This window comes from Grampus griseus (genome assembly GCF_964374135.1).
Source record: "Grampus griseus genome assembly, chromosome: 1".
NCBI classification, from domain to species: Eukaryota; Metazoa; Chordata; class Mammalia; order Artiodactyla; family Delphinidae; genus Grampus; species Grampus griseus.
The window spans coordinates 14,954,813-14,967,358 of NC_139017.1; the positions used below are offsets into that span (position 1 = coordinate 14,954,813).

Here is a 12,546-nt window from a genome sequence, read left to right on the forward strand (position 1 = left end):
GGCCCTCTCAGAGCCTTTAACATGCAACGAATAGAACTCTCAGAGGGAGATACAGCCTATGCAATGTTTTGCAAACCAATTTAACCAAGGATCCTGTTTTGGGAACATTTGTTAATATCATGTGGAACAGGTGAGTTGTGGTGTAACTGAATTATATGAAACAGTCTGGGAAAGGCTGATCTATTTCTATGTGAATCCTGAAGGTGAATATATATACTCATATGTTAAAGATGACTATCAATCCATGAGCTAAAGAAACACATAACTTTTCATATTACTACTACTTTAAGAGTTGACCTCCTTTGAGTGATACACACAAACATACACTTGGTTCTAGATAAACCCTGAAATGTCAAACTGAAACATCAGAGCAGAGTTTAAGTGATATCAGGAGGCAACTTCAAGAGCAAGTAAGTAGGTTTAGACAAACAAATATCAAAAAACGAAGAGCTTAGGTAGAGTCTCTAAGTATTCAGTGAAAATAGAATGCTTGTGAATCATGAAGAAACATTTCTTGACTGCTGCTTTTAGAGCAATTTTGCACCTAGAGTTCCATTCCTTCGTTTATCTAATTTCTAATGTTCTATTTTTATTGTGTCTATATTTAATTTACTAAAGTTTAACACCTTCCCCTTTTTCTCCCCTTTAGTTGTGTTTTGCCTTTTTTCATTGCTTTCTTTCTCCAGGATATTTTTCCAGTTTAGATAATGTGGTCACATTTTGTCTGTTCATCTGAGATCCATTCAAATTTGTTTCATTATAAGAATTAAAAATTTTCCATTATAAGAGTTTAGAAAATTAAAAGCATATATAACTAAAAGTGGTACCATAACACATTTGGCATCCAGCTCCAACGCAATGTGAACATTAATGTGATATGGTTAGAGGTGTGAAGAGAAGGCAGGATGAAACAAACAGAGACAGAGAAAGACAATGACAGACAAAGGCTAAAAAAAGGAGGAAACATTTAAAAATAACTCTGAAATTGTTAGAACCAAGAAAGCCTGACATACATACACTACTACATATAAAACAGATAATCAACAAGGACCTACTGTATAGCACAGGGAACTCTACTCATACTCTGTAATGACCTATATGAGAAAAGAATCTAAAAAAGAGTGGATATATGTATATGTATAACTGATTTACTTTGCTGTACAGCAGAACTAATTCAACACTGTAAATCAACTATACTCCAATAAAGATTTTAAAAATTAAAAAGAAAAAGGAACCAAAAAAGCTCACAGAATGCATCTTGATTAGGTTTGTAGACTCCAAACTTTGCTTTTGGTGTCTGTCAGGGCATGAGTTCACCATGAGCAATATAGCCTCACATGCTCAAATACTGAACAATACACTGTGTATTTTCCAACACAGGAGTCAGAGCTGGTGAGTTTCTGACAATGGATTTCGTCCATCCTGAAGGCCTATGGAAGAGGATTGTGGCTGAAAGACTGGATTCAAGGTCTTGGCTGGACACAATTCTGACATAGTTGTATCACACCAAAGCCACCAATCAGCTTAGCCAACTGGCCCAAGTTTATGGGAGAAGTGCAACACTGAAAACTAGTTATTAAATATCATGAAGAAAAAAATACATATACTTGATTGACAGAATTTTTATTATGCATTATGGGATATTTTTTGTATTTGTAGGAATATATCCTTTAAGTATTGTGAAATAATTTTATTACTGTACATTTCCTTTCAACTGTGAACAATGAATTACTGAAATGTTCATATTATTTTTACGTGCTCCTCCAAAATCTAAAGGAGTGTTCTCTTATATTCATTCTCGCTTTCTCTTTCTCCTTTTCCCTCTTTTTCTTGCTTTCTTCCCTCCCTCTCACCTCCTTTCAGTGTGTGGGTAGATAAACTACTATCCATCCATCCATCCATCCATCCCATCTACGTATCTATTCAGTTTCTAAATATTCAAGTACTTTTTTACAAAAGCCATGACTTAACGCTTTCTTACTTCCTAAAATAAAGATCAGTTGGACAAAGCATTCTTTTATGATTTATAACTTTATGTATATGGTACTCAGTAGATGACTGTAGAGGGAAAAAAACAGATATTAATACTACATAATTAATAATTAGTACAATTATGTAGCGAAAGTTGATGGGCAGTCAATATACAGAAAAATTGTTCCTGCCAAGTTTAGATAACAATTAATGGTAAAAATTTCTAGAGTCGATATATTTAAAAAGATCATAATAACTTTTATGTGAAAGTTTTATTCCCATTTTAGGGGGTTAAAAGTAGACAAATATCAACAATTTCAAGTAAAAAATATTTATACTGCTTTTACCCTCTTTTCAAAATCTGGAAAATCTTCTTTTTATGCATCTTCTAGAGACATGATGATGATGATAATGATTTAGTTTAGCTGACTTCATACTCAGTGAAATGTTTGAACTCAAATCCTAGTTACACACCTGCAACTACTTCTACATCATACTAAAATCATTCATCAATTTATTCAGTTCTGTTGGAGAAAAAACATAGTCAGTAAAACCAGTTTTTTTTCCCCCCAAGGACAATCATATAACACGGAAATACACAAGTGACATAGGTTTCAAAGTTAAATCAGCCCAAACTATGTGTTCAAACATGTGGACCCAGCTTCTTTATCTGTGCATCTTTGAAAATAAACAGATTTATTCATCTGAGTCATAATAATATATGCACTGAAACTTCAATAATGTTATTTTAAAGGGTCTGATAAAACAATACTATACAGATATCATTAAGAAGTCTATTTTCACATATATACGCTACTATGTATAAAATAGATAACTAATGAGAACCTACTCTATAGCACAGGGAACTCTACTTGGTGCTCTGTGGTGACCTAAATGGGAAGGAAATCCAAAAAAGAGGGGATATATGTATATGTATGGCTGATTCACTTTGCTGTACAGCAGAAACTGGCACAGCAGTGTAAAGCAACTATATGCCAATAAATAAATTTAAAAATAAAAGAAGTCCATTTTCAGTATATTTCTAGTTTTAAAGTTTTTCCAGAAAAATGTTTCCAACTGTAATAATATAATAATTTATTCCTAAATATTATATGAGGAACATGGAAAAAAATAAAGCATAGTTTGCAAATCAGAATGGTTTCTTTCTGGCTCTTTCATTAACAAGCTCTGTAAATTTTGTTGAGTTCCTTAACCTGTTTGCTTTTCCAAATATAAGATGGATATTAAGACAATAACCTCCCTGGTGTTTTGCTGTAATGATCCAATTATGTTAATATAAGGTACTAATACATTTGGATATTATACTAATGTACTAATATATTTGGATATTATACAAATGCATTATTAAATATCTTATAAACCTTAAAATACCAATTGAAATATTGCTATATTATTTATTGAAATATATTTTGCATCGTGATCATTTATTGAAAATCTACCCCCATGGAGTGTGACAGTCTACCCTGCCTCAATTCTGTAGGTAAACAGATTTGAGGTATGACTGAATGGTAAGATAATACAAAGGATGAAACCCAAATAATGACATTATTTGATGTCTAAGTGATTACAGAAATATTTGGTATCCCATTCTATTTGCTGTTCACCCCTGTCACTAATAATATCATTTGGAATTTATTTTAGAACACATACAGGAGCCAACCCAAAGTCTATCAAAAAGAAAAATGCTATCTCTGAGTTTAGCTAGAAACACACAATACAAAGTTAAGTAGAGAATTGATAATTATCCAATTAACCTAATACATTTCATTTAAAAGTCTCTACTTTCAGCAGAAACAAACAAAAAAAACACAACAGTATTTACGATCAGGACCTGGAAAATCCAGATTTGCCATAAACAAACATCAATCTAATCCAAATAGTTCCACTTACAATGGCAAAGCCTGTCTCTCTACATCTTTACAATCTTAAATACAAACAGTTTCTGTTTGGACTCCACTTGTAAACCAGTTTTGAAAAAGTTTAAAAAGAAGATTTCTCCCAGTAAATAAGATACCCACAATGTTCAGTGTTTGACAGGATTTGAAGTTAATTAAGGCAACTGGATTTTCTATTCATGTGGAGACTGCCATTACCCCTTTCATTTTTTAAATAAAAAATTTTAATATTTACATTACCTACCAAACAGAACGTTTCACATTCCTTTTTCTGTCAAGTACTGCATGTGCCTACATTGCCACAAGGGAATCACAAATCTCATAAGTTGTCAGAATTAACAAAATTGAGAAAACAGGAATAGGACAAGAAGGAAAAAACAAAACAAAAAAAACCCGCTATGAGGCACCTAAATGCCAAAAGAAGTGAAACAGTTCAGCACAAGGCCTTCTTAGGTCAGCTAATTTTAAGTCTACATTTTAGGCCCAAATGCAAATTTTTAAAATATTATATAGTCCAAAGACAAAAGTATTTTTCACACTTTTAATAGCACAAAGTCATTTCATAGGATAATTAAAGATCTCCCCTTCAGAGAATTACACAAGGCTATCCTAGCCTACTTTGCTAAATTAAAGACGAGGCTTTTTATAATATTGTTCTTAAACAAAGGTTTGCTAAAAACGTTGATTACATAGACCCCTGGAATACTTAAGAAAGATGCAAATAGTCAAATTAAAGTAATAATAATTTTTTAAAAGATAGTGAAATAATATTTTAAAAGATTAATGACTTTAGGGGCTTCCCTGGTGGCACAGTGGTTGAGAGTCCGCCTGCAAATGCAGGAGACACGGGTTCGTGTCCCGGTCCGGGAAGATCCCACATGCCGCACAGAGTGGCTGGGCCCGCGAGCCATGGCCACAGAGCCTGCGCGTCCAGAGCCTGTGCTCTGCAACGGGGGAGGCCACAACAGTGAGAGGCCCACGTACCGCAAAAAAAAAAAAAAAAAAAAAGATTAGTGACTTTAATGACAACTAAATAAATAGTTGGATTATTGAAATGTTATCCAACACGACTTGTACTTCAGAATGAGGAGCTGCCTGGGAAAGTAAAGCTTATGACACAAGAAGGTGAAGAGGGCGGGAACCTTCTCCTCCACGATGTCTCTGCTACTGCGGCTCCCTCTGCTGTGGAAGGGAATCCAGCTCTTTCCGTTCAGGAAAAGAAGTACCTAGAAGCGCCCTTGAATTTGCCTGAGATTTCTGTGAGGGAACCATCATAAACAGAGGGTGGAGAAAACCCCTTTGAGGGGCTGTAGGAAAGGAAGCAAAGGCAGATCAGCAGTATCCAGACACGGTGGCGAGAAGTTTAGTGGCAGCCTGTGATGGGGTTCTTCCTCGTAACAGCATCCTTACAGAGAGTACCAGTTTTACCTAGAGTATCTGTACATATTTATAGGTACCCCAGTAAAGGGGTGAGTGAAAATTATTTGTACATTGACGCAGACACTCCAGGGAGAGTCTAACCATATTAAATTCTGGAGGATCATGAGAGACAATAAAACACACCAAGCCCTAGTTATCTTCTCTTACTATTATTGCCCTTTCTCAAAATAGACAGTGATACTGTCCAACATGGCTTCATGATTTCGTTCCTTTCTTCCTAACTCAGCAAACTTTTGACTCCCGACATCTGCATCTCCTTAACAAGCAATATCTTCATTGATAATGGAATGACTTAATCTCTGTATGAAGTGTCTTGGAATCAACCAAAACACCCATTGGTTATTGAGAGCTTCTTCTATTCCAGGCAATGGGTTAATTGTTTTACGTACATGAACACATTTAATACTTACAGCAATCCTATGAAGCAGGTGCTATTATCATCCCATTTTTACGAATGAGGAAACTGGAACTGGGAAGAGGCTGAGCCAGGAGTGGCAGCTGGGGGCCACGGCTGCCGAGCCCACGTTCTCAGGGGACCACGGCTGCAGAGCCCACGTTCTCAAGCCCTATGTTTATACTGCTTCTCTGTCATCAAATTCTATTTTTGGAAAAGAGCATGTGGTGTATACTCCAAAAGCAGAAGCACGGGCAGATAAAACGCAATTACTGTAGTAAACAATACTCGCACCTTGACGGGGGGTGCGTGTAAACAGCAAGGCAGGACGATGAGCTAGCAGGAGGAGAGAGGGATAATTTTACTCCACTGAAGGGCCAGGCATTTTGCATCTATGACTCTATAAAGCATCTCCACTTAGAAGAAGTTTATAGCTATGAGACTGTGGGTAAACCAAAAATGATAAAAAATTCAGTCAGTCTGCTTTTTCGTGAGGCAGGGACCCAGAGGGATTCATTTCCTCGCTCCTTGTTCCTCTTTAAAATGTCACTGAAATAAGACAAGGACTGTTTTGCCAGGACCATGGAGGCAAAGCAACATTCTGGCTGAGTTTTACAGTTTAGAAGGAGACCCCGACGGCGGCTTTTCAGTTAGACACCTTGACGAATGGTTACATTTACTTCCGCTGAAATAACATGACAACAATTCAGAAACTTTGGAAATAGCTTGGTTGCATGTGGAAGCACTATAAGATCTGCTGAAATAAAAGGGAAAAATCACACAGGGCGAGAAAATGCATATCCATTAGGTGGGCTTTTTTTTTTTTTTTTTTTTAACTGAGTCCTCAGTCACGAAAAGAGATAAAAGCCAGGACTCACATTAAAGCTTCCTTGCTCTACAGATGAATTAACAATTAGCAAAGGGAAGTCTTTCGTTTTGGTCTCCTGGTAGCTATCTGGACTATTAAACATGTGAGGCTTGCATAGGAAATTACAAAGGCTTCCCTCTGTTTCAGATTCAAGCTGCATCCAAAATACATTTGTAGATTTCTGTGCACAGGACACAGCCACAAAGAAGTCCCTCCTTCTTTTTTTTTCAAGGTGTGATTCACTGCTCTTGGCTGGTTCTGAGGCGTATGTGCTAAATTTATAATCTGGCTGAGAGCCGAAATCAAAATCATAGAAAACTGAAAAAGACATAGTTTACAAAATATTTTGCAGGGAAAATATTATTCCACCAGGGGTCCAGTTGCTTCATCTGAAGCATGGAGCCCTAATCTGTGACACATAGAAGTACAAATTAGGTCATCTGCAACAGGTGACAAGTTTTAATTGAATGTCTTCTGTCTGCAATTCTGACAAAAGGTGAATAGAAATAAATGGGTCTTGGCAAGATGGCTCTGGGCCTCACAATACCCAATATCTCATTATTTTTAAACAGCTATCTATAAACTGATGCTGACAAGCCTTGAACCTTTTATTTCTGCTCAAGATGAGGTGGCTGTGAAGGGGTAAAAAAAAAAAAGGAAAGAAAAAGGGGCACCCAGAACATTACATTAAACATGCAATACCTACCATTATCACTTCCCCAGTGTAATTAAAGGAAATCTCCTATTCAAAAGGTACTATTTCTTACTTTGCTTGATGTCAGAGAGAAAGAGAAAGAGAGCGAGCGAGCGAGCTTGCTTGGCCTGTATTTGCTAAACATAGAGACTGCCTTTAAAGAAAAAAAAGAAAATCTTCCCTTTCTTTCTTTTTTGCCTGTGAAAAATTTCATAAACTATTGAAAGAGATACTGCGGTGACTTAAACCTATCTGAACTCTATTTTGTCTGGTTACTGTTTAATACTGGTGACTCTTCCCTTTATCCTTTTCGAAACTGCCTTCTCATGTGAATAAAGTTGTGAATTAGCGGGTAAAGACATGAAATGTGGTTGCACATCACCATCAGGAAAAGTGATTCTACTAATTCACAATTAAATGTGACAGTGGCAGCAATAAGTTTAACACAATAATAACAGTAATAACGGTGCACAGCACCCCATGGGGATGCTCTGTAAACAGAAGCACAAATATTATTTATGCAAAATTCAATGCCCTGTAAAAATGAATTAAAAATGAAATCAACCAGGCTGGTTTATAAGTTGCGGGTTGAAAGTCATAGTCACTGTGTTTCATCCAGTGAAGAGGAATACAGCGGAGTCTAGTGAACAAAAAAACCACACGTGGATTTCAAAGAGAATATAAGTTGTGGGAGAAAAAAAAAAAGGAAACAGGTGACAGAGAAAGATGGTGGTGAGTCTGGAGGTCATTTGGTTTTAGCATGTGTGATTCTAGATCACGTGGGTAACCAAAGTAGAGTTCAGCTCAAAAGAGAAGCTTATGGTCACTTTAGTAGGAGAAAACTTTAAGCCCTGGCCAATTTGTTAGGAACTCAGCACAGTTAATAAAAATGCATTACCAGACTCAAGCAGAAATTCCAAGAGCCAATTCTAAGATACCAAAGTGACACATGGTGTTTAATTAATATTTTTCTGGTGATTATGATTTTGCAAAGTTGAGACTGGAAATAAAGTAAATCTGGCAGAAAGAACATATGCCTGGGTCATGTGAAGAAAAGAATTGTACCAAAACCACAAAATACATAGGGAAAAAAAATCAGTTCAAGAGAGATCAAATGTGAACATAACATTAATGTGTACACGTCCAAATCTCATATCAGTGAGAAATTTTCTTGTGACACTGTGACGCTTATTTCTTATTTCTTGTGACACCGGCAGCAATAAGTTTAATACAATAATAATAGTAATAACAATGCACAGCGCTCCATGGGGATTCCCTGTGTAAACAGAAGCACAAAGAATATTTATGCAAAATTCAATGCCCTGTAGAAATGAATTAAATATGAAATTAAGCTGGTATTCAAGTAGCTGGAATGAGAGCCATAGTCACTGCATTACATTCAATGGAGAGGAACACAGTGGAGTCCAGTGGCCTCCCTGTAAGATTTTAGTGGAGTAAACAAGAAATGCCATGGACTGAATGTTTGTGTTCTCCAAAAATTCATATGTTGAAACTGAATCCCCAAGGGGATAGTATTTGGAGGTGAGGCCTTTGGGGTGATTAGGTTATGAAGGTGCAGCCCTCCTGATGGGGTTAGTGCCCTTATAAAGGAGTTCCCAGAGAGCTCCCAGGCCCTTCCCACCATGTGAGGACAGCAAGAAGGCTATCTATCAACCAGGAAACCCTCACTGAACTCTGAATCTGCCAGTGCCTTGATCTTGGACTTCTCAGCCTCTAGGACTGTGAGAAATAAATTTCTCTTCTGTATAAGCCACCCAGTCTATGGTGTTCTGTTATAGCAGCCTGACTAGAATATAACAAGAAGAAATGAAGGAACATTTAAAAAAAAAAAAAAGACTCAGCCATAAAAAACAATGAAATAGTGCCATATGCAGCAACATGGATGGACCTAGAGATTATCATACTAAGTGAAGTAAGTCAGAAAGAGAAAGACACATACCATATGATATCACTTACACGTGGAATCTAAAATATGGCACCAATGAACATATCTAGGAAACAAAAACAGACTCACAGACATAGAGAACAGACTTGTGGCTGTCAAGGGGGAGGAGGGCAGGAGGGAAGTATTGGGAGTTTGGGATGAGCAGATGAAAACTATTGTATGCAGGATAGATAAACAACAATGTCCTACTGTCTAGCACAGGGAACTATATTCAATATCCTGTGATAAACCGTATTAGAAAAGAATATGAAAAAGAATATGTATATATGTATAACTGAATCATTTTGCTGTACAGCAGAAATTAATACAACATTGTAAGTCAGCTATACTTCAATAAAAATTTTTTTAAAAGGAGGACGTTTAGAGAGATACTCTACAATGGGTTGATTCAAGGTCTAATATGAAATAAAGAAAATACAATGGTTTCCACCCCCTTCTCATCCAAATCTATATACCATCGCTAACCTCCGTTCATCTCCCAACTGTGCTGCTAAGTATTTGTGAGGAAAGGTAATGGAGAAAAAGAAAAGAAAACCAAGAGAGAGCATGAGAGCATGGTCTAAGTCTTGTAGAAATGCAGACGTGGAGAACACGGCATGGCAGATTCAGAACACACTCCCAGCTGCCTCGAGTCCACAAGAGCACATTTTCAAGCCAATTAAAATCCAGCTTTCCTCCCCCAAAGTTGACGAATCAGACTGTTGGGGAATTTAAGACCTCGTGAGAAAAACTAGGGTAGAATAATCATGAGTGGCAGCGATAATAAAAAAGCACTTATACATAAGTGATATATTCACTAAAATTAAAGACAAATATGAAAAGATTATCAATGACAGACACACTAAATAAGTCATGTTTCCTGTACAATTAATTTCCATTTATCATCCTTTGATCTCTTGAATATTTCTAGGATCTTCCTTCTAGCTGGTTTCAGCAAGATGACTATAAATTCAGTTTGAGTTGCTGTAGATAATAGGCATATGAAAAGACTTTTTAAAAATCATCTGGTTTGGGGCTTTGCTGGTGACGCAGTGGTTGAGAGTCCGCCTGCCGATGCAGGGGACACGGGTTCGTGCCCCAGTCCGAGAAGATCCCACATGCCGCAGAGCAGCTGGGCCCGTGAGCCATGGCCGCTGAGCCTGTGTGTCCGGAGCCTGTACTCCGCAACGGGAGAGGCCACAACAGTGAGAGGCCCGCGTACCGCAAAAAAAAAAAAAAAATCTGGTTTTTAAACCAAACGTTTAATGACACTCTTATGTTACTACTCTGAGCATCTTGGTTTTAATACGGTGCTACTCCAGGTTCATGCTTAACTGATATATAATGTTAAAGATTTGGTGGAGAGTTATACATAAGAAACTGTAAACATATCAAGATTTTCAGTCAAGGAAAATAACAATTAGGAAAGTGCTTATTCTGAGGCCAAAAAGAAAATTGTACATTTAAGTGCTGTGGCAAGGTGAGGTCCATAGGCTGTACTTTTATTCTTAAATTAGGATGTGTGAAGAGTGCGTAAAAAAAGAAAACACCAATGACATTTCCACACGCCAAACAGAGTGGGTCTTGGCTGGGAAAGCCTGCATCTGTAGCAGGTCATAAATTTCCTGAAAGACTTCCCTGTGTGTAACTGTTACAGGAGGGGTTAGCTGGGAGATACTGCCAGGATGCTCGCAATGGTCCTCAAGGCCAGGAAGAATCTTGAAATCCTAAAGGCGCCAAGAAAAGAAAAACACGCTTTTCCAGCCACAAGGCAGCTCAAGGCTAGATGTTGGGAGTAAGTCTCTAAGTGTCACTGCCTCATAGAGAAGGAGGCAGAATTTCCCACGAAAAACTCCTTGCAGTATTCCAAACCACATTTTCTTACTCTTTCCTGCCAACAGGCTTGCTCTCTATTTTTACAACATAATCTGGGTTAGGGACCTCCCTGGTGGCACAGTGGTTAAGAATCCGCCTGCCAATGCAGGGGACACGGGTTTGAGCCCTGGTCCAGGAAGATCCCACATGCCACGGAGCAACTAAGCCTGTGCTCCACAACTACTGAGCCTGCACTCTAGAGCCCGTGAGCCACAACTACTGAAGCCCACGCACCTAGAACCCGTGCTTCGCAGCAAGAGAAGCCACCGCAACGAGAAGCCCGCACACCGCAACGAAGAGTAGCCCCCGCTCGCCACAACTAGAGTAAGCCTGAGTGCAGCAACGAAGACCCAACGCAGCCAAAAATAAATAAATATATATATACTAAAAAAAACCATAATCTGGGTTAAACTCAAACTTCCAAATATTTTATTTATTATGTATATTCATAATTCCACCACAAAAGTTGAGGGTTGAGGGCATGGTGATAAATGACACTCTAACTGAAATAGCTTCAAAGGATCAAGATACAGCCAGATGATTTTGACGTATATTTTAATTGCATGTTGCTTTGTCATGGCCCATGCAGTATATGTTACATGCCTGCCACATAGTAGACACTCAAAAATACTAAGTAAGTGAATAAATCAATTTACAACATGCTTTATAGCCATGTACTCATCAGTTTTTTTTTTGTTTTCCTTTGTTTGTTTTTCTTTTGATATTTCTAAATCTGGAATGTATACACAGAAAGATATGGACCTCTTGTCAATTCTCTCAGTAATTCTTGCTTATCATGTCTTTCTTAATGCACTAGTATATTGTAACTTTAGAAAGGTATAGAGAGCTTGAAGGTGACAAAACAGCACGAAGTACTGAAGAAAAGAGCGTTGTTGAAAGGTAGGACATACGAATTTAATTTTTCAATATTCATCCTGGTAGTGTAAGAGGAAACAGCATTTGATTTGCTGGGAAAACCTCAAATAGATATTAAGAAAAATTTACTAATCAGAACTATATTTAGATACTAATTACTGAGCAAGCAAGACCAAGGTCCCTATACCTGGGAAATTTGATAAATGGAGAAAACCATTCTCTTTCCTAGACACTCTCCTGCCTGGAAGCAGATGAATGAGTTTGATCACGTGTTGAGCTCTCTTCCAGTTCTAAGATTCTATGAATGAAATGGTGTACTTAAAAAGATGGAATTGACCCACAGATTCAGAGTACAACAACTGCCTTGGCAGTGGGAAACATCAACGTACTTCATATCTTAAATCAGGAAGACCAAAGCCAAATGGATAGCATTAATGAACCAGAAGAGCAGAAAGCTTTCTGGCACGGGCCTCAGCCTTCCCCTCACACTGACCTTGGCCAAATGCATTTCCTTTTGTTCTTGACAACAATACAGCAAATAAAGTGCCCACGTTTGAAAAACGCTTC

At 37.6% G+C, this 12,546-nt stretch overlaps 1 protein-coding gene across 7 annotated transcripts in view; it reads right to left on the reverse strand.

Moving 5' to 3' along the window:
• Positions 1-12,546, reverse strand: part of ESRRG (estrogen related receptor gamma) — a 641,560-nt gene that overhangs the window by 64,835 nt on the left and 564,179 nt on the right. Inside the window, exon 1 of one of the 7 annotated variants that reach the window (XM_082656051.1) lies at positions 5,738-5,877. The exons of the other annotated variants lie outside the window; for them this stretch is intronic. The gene's annotated coding sequence lies outside the window, so the exon portion shown is untranslated. Of the gene's footprint in view, positions 1-5,737; positions 5,878-12,546 lie in introns of those variants that run through there. 7 annotated transcript variants of the gene reach the window in all.